Source organism: Coffea arabica, chromosome 4c, assembly GCF_036785885.1.
Source record: "Coffea arabica cultivar ET-39 chromosome 4c, Coffea Arabica ET-39 HiFi, whole genome shotgun sequence".
Classification (NCBI taxonomy): domain Eukaryota; kingdom Viridiplantae; phylum Streptophyta; class Magnoliopsida; order Gentianales; family Rubiaceae; genus Coffea; species Coffea arabica.
The window spans coordinates 36,733,178-36,743,388 of record NC_092316.1 but is presented as its reverse complement, the minus strand read 5'-3'; positions in this window follow the sequence as shown (position 1 = coordinate 36,743,388).

The window sequence follows — 10,211 nt, the reverse complement described above, 5'->3', positions numbered from 1 at the left end:
CGAGCCTGCCGTGATAAAATTTGTGTTGATTTTTTATTGATGATTTTTCCTTTGCTCGTCTTTTTGACTTTTGAAAATCTTTCCAAAAAATTAATTTGCCCCAGTATGCTGAATTTTTGCAATGTGAGTCCAGAGTTGATTCTGTATCGCCATGCTGTTGCATTTTTTGATGAAATTTGCTTGCGACATTTTCAATATGCCTTTGTTCACCGGAGGACTCTTTCCGACACCGATTCCAGTGCGAGGTGTGCTTACTTTCATCTGTGTATGCAATTTTCTGGAAAAGAGAGAAAAAACAAAGAAATTGCCACCATCATTTGATCAGTTTTCCTTTGAGAATCGTGTAAACATGAGTCTTTCAAGGCCTTTATCAACTTTTGCTGCGGCAGTCGATTGAGTTGGATTTTTCACCCTAAGGCTTTTCCGATTTACAAACTGATCAGGTATGTGCTTTGCCATATTGCGAAGTCTGCGTAACTGACTTTGCTGAATTTCAACTATTCCCAAAAGATGACTGAATCCAAGCATACTTTTGAAATAAACCACTGGGATTGTTATTCACCAAAATTCAATGATAAAGAATGGGGTATGCAAGAAAATTCACATGTCATGTAAGAAAGAATATGCACCAGAATTCACACATAACCATTTGTGCTTAAATTCTACAAAAATGCCATAAATGCAAGTAATTTGGAAAAAAATGAGTTTCCTAAGAATGTATTTGCAAAAGAATGTTTTTACAAAATGACACAGCTTTAGCCAACGGATGTCATATTCGATTCTCTGGACATCTTTGCTCTGGAATTCAATGTTGGCTGAGTTATGACAAAAATAAGGAGAAAATCCAAATGAATCAAGTCATCAGCTGTTCCTTTTCATGCTTGCTTGCTGCCAAAAACCTGCCTTGGCGCCCTTTCGAGTTTTCACCAAGGTTGCCCTCACCTTTTTTTTTTTTCCCCTAAAGAACAAAGAAATATCTCGACCATGATCGACTTAGAAACATGATTTGAAGATTTCTGGCATCAGTAAAATGTACTTCCCTTATGAGATTAGGCGAATACATTACGGACATCACCTGCCAGTTGATTAGCAAATTTTCTTGATAGAAATACAGCAAAGAACGAAGGCCAGGACTTTTGGGCTTTTGTAATGAGGTCAGGTGGGGTGTTTCAAGAAAAGTTAAGGCTTGAACGCAATTTGTTCTTATGAGAGGTGAAATAACCTGAGATTACATCATTTGAAATCATCTTCAATTTCGAACGAAATTGAGGGAAATTTGCCCCAGTTTGATTGAATTTTCTCTCTTTGCTTTTTCCATTGCATCTTCCTCACTTTTTGCATTTTTCTTCAAAGCTAAATTTGCCCCAGTATGGGGTTCTCCTTCCCTTTTCATCTCTTTTTGATTGATTTGTCTTTTGGCCTTTTGCCATTCTTTTGAACTTTTTCAAAAATTTGCCCCAGTGTAGGGTTTTCTGCTTTTTCTTTCTCTTTCAAAATAAATTTGCCCCAGTGTAGGGTTTTCTTTTCTTTTGATCATCTCTTTTCCAAAATAACTTGGCCCCAGTGTGGGGTTTTCTTTTCTTTGGATCATCTCTTTTCCAAAATAACTTGGCCCCAGTGTGGGGTTTGCAACTCTCAGGGGCTGCCAAACGAAAATTACTGTTCTGATGGCTCAAAGGGGATAACTAAGGATGAAATGTTTTGATTGGAAAGGAAGATGGCCTGACTTTTACCTCGTCCCTTGCATGATTTCCAAAAGAAATTTGCATAATCAAAAATAAAGACTTCTTACACATGTCTGATTTGATAGGTTGAGAGAACGTTTGCCCATCCATCTCTTCAAGGATAAGTGCTCCACTCGGTGGCACCTTTTTGAATGACAAATGTCCTTACCCGTTTAGATCAAATTCGTCTTTGACTTCATCTTGCATTGGCAAAACTCGCTTTAACTCTTTGTCCTCCTTCTCTAAAGGCTCGGAGGCGGACCTTTTTGTTATGAACACAGGCCACGCACTTTGATAACATTGGCCATGGCACATGGCGTTCAGCTGCTTTTCATCCATCAAAATCAATTGTCGGTGACGCTGCTTTAATCAATCAGCTTCGAACTTGGCAAAGAAGGGATTTTCTCAATGAAGAGATTTTTCAATGAAGGCTTCCTCAATGAACGAATTCTTAATAAAGGGATTTCTCAATGAAGGCTTTCTCAATGAAGGGATTTTTCATGAAGGGGTCTCTTAAAGAAGAGATTTTTGTCCTTCTCAAAGAAGGGATTTTTCAACGAAGGGATTTGTGGCCTTTTCAAACGAAGGGATTTTTGGCCTTTTCAACAAAGGAATCTTTGGCCTTTTCAACAAAGGAATTTTTCACGAAGAAATTTTTGAATGAATGGTATTATCGGAATCCAGAACAGTGATATTCAAATGGTCAAATAATTCCATCTTTGGCCATCTAAAAGAATTAAAAAATTCGGGACAATAATCAAATAAACAGAAAAAACAAATTATGCATTTGATGGAAAAACTAATCAAAACGGAAATAAGACAAAAACTTAGTTGCAAAAGATGTTTTCATTAAGCTATTCACATATGCAAGAAATGGTTTTCGTGAACCTTAGTAAATAACAACCCCTAGATTTACCGAAATTCCCTTCGAGAGGGAAGATACTCGGCCATTCAAATTATGCAAAGCTCCTTCAGGATTTTCAAATTCTGTCATTGGAGGTGGATGCTTCGAAGGTGTCCTTGTGTTCAGGGAAAGGATTTGTACTTATGCTCGGCCCTTGTTCACCTCTTTTCCTTAGCATTATTTCCCCTGCCTCGATCATGTCTTGGACTTTGTGCTTGAGTGCCCTGCAATCGACGGTTGAGTGACCAGGTACTCCCGAATGATAGGCACAAATAGCATGTGGATTGTACCCAGCAGGCATGCCATGAAGGTAAGTTGGAGGGGGAATCACGCCTATTTTGTTGGCAGCCTTCAATTGCTCATACAATTGGTCCAAAGGCCTGTCTAGGTTGGCGAAAGTTCGGGTACGGCTTTGATTGTAGGTTTCAGTGGGTCGGTGATAGTTGTAGGTGGGTCTATTTGGTGGGGAAAATCTTTGGTGGTAAGGGGGTCGAGGACGAGTTTGTTGAAAGCTTGGTTGAAATATTTGGAAAGGAGTTGTAGGCGGGTTGGCATAATTTGGGCGAGGTCGAGGATGAGTGATATTGGTGTGGTAAACAGGACGAGGATTTGAGTAGTAGGGGTAAGGGTTTGAGTAGGTAGGGTATTGTCGAGGTCTGGGTCTTGGGACAGGGTTTTGACTCCAGGTGAAGGTAGTTTCCCCCTCTTGCTTTTTGAATTGTTGCTTCTTCCCATTAGTCCCCTGACCTTGCAAAGCATCCAACTGTGACTTGAGGGTAGAGACATTAACAATCTTCCCAGCTTTCACGAAGTCATCGTACTCCTCAAGTTTATTGACAATAGCAGCGAACGAGCATCCAGTCATGCGAAAAATTTCTTCGAAATATGGAGGATCATGTGCCTTAATGAAAGTGCGTATGATTTCGTCCTCAGTCATCGGTGGCTCGACTTTGGCAGCTATTTTCCTCCATCTCTTGGCATAAGTCTTGTGATCCTCGGAGGGTTTTCTTTTTGTTCCTTCCAACGTGTTTCGTGTTGGAGCCAGCTCGCAGTTATACTCGTATTGCCTTACAAACGCATTGGACAGGTCCAGCCAGGTCTTTGCTTCTTCAGGTTTCAGCTTGGAATACCAGTCGAGTGCATCCCCCTCCAGACTTTCTGGGAATAGCCTTAAAGGCAGATTTTCATCATCTGTTGGCCTACCCAACTTGTTGGCGAACAGTCGGAGGTGTGTCTTGGGATTGCCCGTCCCATCATACTTGTTAAACTTCGGAGTTTTGAACCCCTCAGGCAATTGCACATTCGGGAAAAGGCAAAGCTCATCGTAATCCAGGACTCCTTGCTTGTTCACCCCCTGACTCTTCCTTATAAATTCATCAAAACGATCAAGGCGCTTAAGCAGCTTCATATCAACGGGAACGGAAGATTCCCCCATTTCTGGCTTGGTTTGAAAAGTATGGTCCGGCAGGAATGGCTCAGCAGCAGGGTAATAAAAGGTATGTGCCTCAGGTGGTATATTTGAAGTGATTTGGGGTTGTGGACCTCGCATGTGAGTAAGAAAAGATGAAGGATGAGGAGGGTAAGTGTATGGCAAATTTGTGGTGGGATAGGTGCAAGTTTCTTCGAGTACAATAGGAAATGATGGAGTAACAGTGGCATGGGCCGAAGGTAGGACAAATGGCTCTTGTTCAGGCTGTCTGGCGGGTACAGGTTCGGGTTGAATTCCGCTGCTAATTAGCTCATCATTCAACTTCCCTTGGGCGGCCATCTCAGACGCCATCTCTCCGAATTTGGTAAGCATCTCAGTCAACTGAATCCCCAAACTTACAGTCTCGGGTTGAGCGGTAGTAGCAGACCTATCTGACTGTTCCGGTTGTGAACTCATGTTTTCACGACTCCTCTAGGCTTGATTACGAGATCGTGGTATGATGGGGTTTTGACGAAAAGCTAAGTTTAAATATTACCTGAAAATTTTTGAAAAATTGCCTTTAGATTTAACCTTCGCTTAGTTATTCCAAGAAAATAAAGAAAAGGAAAAGAAAAAGACAAGAGTTAGTAAATATCTAAAAAAAATCGGATGCATGTCCTACGGGGGAGCCCTTTTTGTGCCAAGGGTAGGCCTAGCATGAAAATGCAATCCTCTGAGGTAGGCACTATACCATACCTGATGGATCTGATCAACTCATTGAGTGAATAATAATTTTTTTTTTGAATAATTTGGTCAATTGGAGTGACGAGAGACACTTGTCAAAACGAGGACCTCGTCCGAAGGGATTGATCACTTTTGATTGATACAAGAATTTGCAAAAACGCACAGGTTTGACTTTGACGAACTTCCTATCGAAGAGATTGGAATTTGTTGACAAATTTCTCAGTGAAGCACGGGTCAAAACTCCAACTGATCAAATGCAAAGGATGGTTTTCTCAAAATCGACTAAGTTTCCATATTTGAATTTCGACATTGAAACCTTAATTGGTCAAATGAAATTGACCATTTATTTAAAATCGACCGGATTACCCTAAAAAGGGAAACGGGTCAAATGAATTGAGTGAAATTTAGAAACTTACTCAAAATTGACCGGATTATCCTAAAAAAAGGAACTTGGTCAAATGAATTAAATGAAATCGAGAATTTATTCAAAATTGACTGGATCGCCCTAAAAGGGTAAACTGGTCAAATGAATCGGACGAAATTAATGATTTACTCGAAATCGATAAGATCGCCCTAAGAATGGAAAAATTGGTGATTTATTCAGAAAATCGACTAGATTGCCCTAAAAATGGGTGAATTGGCCAAATGAAATGAAATGAAGATTTATTCAAAAATCGACCAGATGACCCTAAAAAGGGTAAATTGGTCAAATGAATTAATGAATTTGATTTTATTCAGAAAAATCGACCGAATGACCCTAAAAAGGGTAAATTGGTCAAAATAAATGAATGAAATTGATTTATTCCAAAATCGACCAAATGACCCTAGAAGGGTAAATTGGTCAAACGAAATGAATGAAATTGATTTATTCAAAAATTGACCAAACGACCCTAAAAAGGGTAAATTGGCCAAATGAAATTGATTTATTCAAAAGTTGACCGAATGACCCTAAAAAGGGTAAATTGGTAAAATGATGGTTCATTCAAAATTAATCGACAAAACGGATCGACTGAATCGTTCGGCCATTGGTGGTTTCAAAAAAATTAGTCTATGAGCCTTCTAAAATCACGATTTGGCCTCAATTTATTTATCGTCTCAATAGGAGGAATCATTTGTGAATTTCTTCAAATTAATGTCCTTCACGCAAGGGATTTTTACCAATTTTTGATAAAATGGCCAAAAAGTGATTATTAGATGCTCATATTCCAAAGATTACTCTATGAAAATGATCGGATCCTACCTTACCTTGTGCACTACCCCTTTGGATGGTACAAAATGTAAACGTGCAAGTCTCTTTGGATTAAGTATCCGAGACACAAGGTGGTTTATTCCTAGCACGGGATCGCCTAAATGGCATTCCCTTTCTAGAGCTTATGCATGATGCCATTTATTAAGGCAGTAAAATATGCAATATGACCTAAAGGACCCTTGATTTGCCAGGGTAGGCCCAAAATGACATGACATTATTATTTATGCACAAAAATATACAAAACTTCTTAAACGTGCCATGTCCTATCTACACGGGTAGGCTTCTTAAAAGAAGGTCATGCCAGACCTCTTATTTGCTAGGGTTGTGAATGCAAAAACAAGAAACAAGGAAAGTTAGTTCCACATTTAATCACATAACACGTTGGACAATTAAATGATAAAAAACAGGAAAAGTAAATAAGGAAAAGGATGGGATCCCTCCCCTCGTGAATGGTGTCCCTAATAGGGTAAGGCAGACTCTACCCTAGGTGAAATATATGGATGCATGAGGTTGGGGTTCACTAATGCATCTAACTCGATAAGCTCAGGTCCCCAAGCCTTCAGACTTAGGGCCAAGGGTCATCAATTCCATGGCCCTTTGTCGGTGGCTCGAGCGATTCCCCAAACACCGCTACGCACACGTCGTGTCACGGCCGCATGTTTGAGTGAATCTATAAAAAACCTCAACCTTCGACTAAAAACTAAGGATATTAACCCAAAGTTTAAAGCGGAAGAGTGAGTGACCCATTGGATCGTGCTACGCACACGTCGTGTCACGATCACACGTCCAAGTGGGTCTCCTAATCCTAATAGGGTGGAGTGGCGTGACAAGCCACTAAAAGAAAAAATAAATGGAGGGTGAAAAATTAAAGCGTATGCACGTATGCTAGTGCTCGTTTGGAGGGGAGGGATCAAGAACCAACGCGAGGCTCTAAGGTGATGTCCCCAACCCAAATACAATACAAAGCGCGGAATCACGTATATAAACCATTCATCAATCAAAACAATCGTACGCCAAATGAGTAAGTGAGGGAGTTGGTACGTGTGAAATGCAAAAATCCTAATAAAAGGAAAAATGCAATCCTAAACACCCAAATGTGATATATGAAAAGATTAAAAGAAGAAAAAGGTTGATTAAATCAAATTTGCTCGGACTCTCGAATGTCCCCAGTGGAGTCGCCAACTGTCGCGCCCCATTTTTTGATAAATAAAATAAATGGTTTAAAATGAATGTATTTTTGTGATTAAAAAATGAATTTTGATTTAAAAGAAAAGTGGGTCTAAATAGGGGTTTGAGAATGCGACGATTTGACCCAAAATTATAGTTTAAAAAGGGTTTTTTGAAAAATACGGAGTCGCCACTTGGTAATGAGTTAAGGTGTACCAAGTCACCTAAAAATGAATTTTTTAAAGAAAAATGGGAAAGAGTAGTAAGAAACCCCTTTTAAACGACTCCTAGTCCACGTAAACCAACGAAAAAGGTTCGGGAGTCACATTTGACGAAGGGGAAGGCAAGGATAAAAATCCAAGGCACCCCTTCGACCTAGCCAAGGCTAGTTGCGTGATTTAATCAAAGTTTTTCTTATTTTAACCAAAGAATTTATTACATTTGGATGCACTACATGAATGCAAACCCTAGACCTAGGGGTATTGGGGGAAATTTCTCTTCGAAGGTTGAGTGGTGCCAATCACATTAATTGTGAAGCCCAATAACGATCTTTTGAAGAAGTCACGAATAATGCGAGTGGGATGCAAATGAATGGAATGCATGTATGCAATGTGAAAACGTGAGTTTGTGTGAAGTAAGAGAAAAAATAATAAAAATGATAGGATGTAAGTGGAGGTGTGCAAATGTATTTACAAGTGTTCGTGTGCAAGTGAAGGGATAAAAAAAAAGTGTACGTGTGCAAATGGGAGTGAAAGTGAAAGTGTAATGATAGAGTGGATTTAGAATGCATGAGCCTAGGGGATGCATGCATATTGGGCACGGGGAGACCTAAATCGTGACTCAATTTGCCCTTTTATAGAGGGAATACAAGCGTGCTAAGGCTTAGAAAAAGCCACACTCGTCTATATCCCATATTTAAGGGGACTCTCAAGCAAATGAACCCTATAACTAGCATGAAATGCAAAAATCCTAAAATGGAGGGAAAAGGGGTTCGAGGGGCATGCAAAATGATAAAACTAAAAAAATGCATGACATGTAATGAACATGCAAACATGTACTAACGAGGGGAAATCCCTAAGGGTCTAGCATTGGACTAGCCCATTCTATGAATTCCGACTAGCGTTGGACTAGTGGAAACGTACATTCATCCATCACATTCATTCATGGCTATGGAAAGCGAGTAGACATGTCAAACACCCATAAACACATAGCACATAACATTTAGCATGCTCGACTAGATGCAAGGCCCTAACAAAGCAAATTAACACGTAGCAACTAAGCATGCAAGACACATAAGACAATTAAAGCCCTAACTATTACATTTGCTAGCTAGGCACACGTCTTCGATATGTCTTCATTGAATGCTCTCCAAGCCCTATCTATTACAAGCCAAGAGGTGTACACATACCCCATAAAGAAGAACTTAAATAAAAGCAAAAGTAAATGAAATGAAAGAACTAAAGAAAGGCAATGAAAGCAAATAGTCATGTAATTTCCACGTAACACGTTGGATCACATAGGAGAGACAAAAAAAAAGGATAAAAGAAAATATACCGCCCCCTTTGAATGGTGTCCAAATGAAAGAAAAATGGCTTCAAAATAATAAAAAGGTCAAGGTACCTCAAATAGTAAAGTATAACAAAGTCACCAAATCTCTCCTAATTGCAATTTAAATGAAATCAAATAATGCATAATTCTCAAGCAAAAGTGCACCTTTGATCAGATTCCTAAAGAATAGCAAAATGACTAAAAACCCAATTGCAATTATTAATAAAGCACTTAAGTCCAATCAATCATTTTGAGAGCTTCGGAGGTCTAAGAGCAACGAAAAGGCCAAGTAATGATTGAAATTGCAAATATTTTAGGACCTAATCGCAAGATACTTGAACATGCTTGGGCTTTTGGGGAACAAAGGGAAACTTTGAGGGATCAAATTGATTAAGTGTTCCAATTATTTGGGCCATAGTGCAACCAAAGGAGACTTGGGGGGCCAAAGTGCAAATCTTAAAAGCCATTTGCATGCATCTACGTATGAAAAGACTTTGTTCTAATTTCTGCAACATGAACTACCCGACTATCCCTTTTCCATTTTATATTTGTGAACTTCCTCAAGCTTTAGGACCAAATCAAATGCAGTTCGCACCCAACAACAAACCACTACCTGATCTACTCACTTTACAATGCAACAAAAGAAACAATCAAGCCAAAGGAGCCTGCTAAACAACGAAGGAAATTTTCTGCTGCAACATTCAACCAGAATTTTTCCAACTTTAAGCTTTCAAATGCATGTTTCATAGAAGATTTCAAACAAAAACCAGCAAAAATCATCACTCAATCACCATTTAACAACTAAACACTTTGATTAGCACAATCCAATCGTGAACATCAAAGCATTAAAGATCCAGTGAGGAAACAGAAAGACAACAGATGCGGCAAAAAACCAGCTTTCTAAATTTCTTAAAGGGAACTTCATCATCAAAAACAATTATCGATCCCTAAAGGAACTCATCACAGCACTTAGCCATAAAATGCAGCAAAGATAGAAAGCAACTTGCGTCAATTTTCCAGCCATGGCTCTAGGCAAAACTACTGCAACAAGCAGTTTCATTTCTTTCTTAACCTTGTTCAGAAAAATTCATGCAAAATAACACAGGTCTAGATATGTTTAGCTTAGACATTACCGCAACATGTAACGAAACAACACAACGAAACACCATGAATGCTTGCTGCAATTTCAAAATCCAGCTTTTCAAGACATCCGACCCAACCATAACAAACAAACAAATGAGCACCGAATGATCCAACTTCCCAAACTTATCACCAAGATATAATACTAATCTCTGAAGAGAGAAAAATCTAGCAGAGGAGAAGTTGGCCAGACCCTATATTCGTTCATTAGCTTCAAGTTACTGGGTTTTCATCAACAAAGATACAACTGACAAGCACTCACAATTCTAATCAAATGGAAACAAATTATGCAGCTTGGAATTTAACCAAGATTCACCATTTGATCAT